The 999-nt window shown below is 44.5% G+C and overlaps 1 non-coding gene across 1 annotated transcript; it reads right to left on the bottom strand.

The window, feature by feature from the left end:
- Positions 1-551: 551 nt before the first annotated feature.
- Positions 552-659, bottom strand: LOC112788115 (small nucleolar RNA R71). The gene has a single exon (XR_003195494.1). It is a non-coding gene; the product is annotated as a small nucleolar RNA R71 (small nucleolar RNA).
- Between the last annotated feature and the right edge of the window lie 340 nt (positions 660-999).

The raw sequence follows: 999 nt of genomic DNA, 5'->3' as shown, positions 1-999 counted from the left end.
TGACGCGTTCACTTCCTGATCCAAACTTGCCAATATTCGATCTTGAGATTGAAAGAACTATTTCACGAATAAGGCAAGTTCGGCGTCGGATAGTCCTCTCTGAGGGTGGATCTGAAACGTCACTTGAGAAAGAAACCAGCCCCCGTTCTACTTATTTGGTTGATTTACGTGCAGGTAACATGGCAGCAGCTAGGAAAGTTACTATCCAGGAGGCTGGAGCCCCTGATTTTACAATGCAACCATTTCAAGCGCATCACCCAGTGGTGGCTACAGACTTTGAAATAAAGACCGCACTGCTCAATTTGATGCCCAAGTTTCATGGCTTGCCTGCTCAAGAGCCTATCAAGCACCTGAGAGATTTTCAAGCAGCCTGTTCTACCGTCAGGCGTGATGGTGCAGATGAAACCTCAATTTTGCTGAAAGCTTTCCCATTTTCTCTTGAGGGTAAGGCAAGAGAGTGGTACTACACTCAACCAGTAGCAACTGTATCCAACTGGGATACACTGAGAAGAGAATTCTTGGAAAAATTCTTTCCAGCTGAAGTTACTGATAAACTGAGGAAAGACATTTCCATGATTGTTCAGGATGAATCTGAGACTCTCTATGAATACTGGGAGTGCTTCAATAATCTTCTGGAAGCATGCCCCCACCATATGATTGACAAGATAGTATTACTCGGTTACGTCACACAAGGCATGAGGCCCCAAGATAAGACCACATTAGAAAGTGCTAGCAATGGGTCTATGAAAAAGTACAAGACCACTGATGAGGCATGGCAATTGATCAGCGACTTAGCTGAATCTACTCGGAATCACAGGCAGAAACAAGGCCGTTCAAAAGCTGTTGCAGAAGTATCCTCTAGCAGAGAGACTGTTGCTCTAACTCAGAGTATCTGTGAAATGACCAACTTGCTGAAGCAGATGCAATTGAATCAACAACAAGTTCAGCAAGCTCAACCTTCTCCACCACAGCAAAACCAACAGTTAATCCCACAGAGAG

This window comes from Arachis hypogaea, chromosome 20 (genome assembly GCF_003086295.3).
Source record: "Arachis hypogaea cultivar Tifrunner chromosome 20, arahy.Tifrunner.gnm2.J5K5, whole genome shotgun sequence".
Lineage (NCBI taxonomy): Eukaryota > Viridiplantae > Streptophyta > Magnoliopsida > Fabales > Fabaceae > Arachis > Arachis hypogaea.
This window is presented reverse-complemented; position numbering and strand designations above follow the sequence as displayed.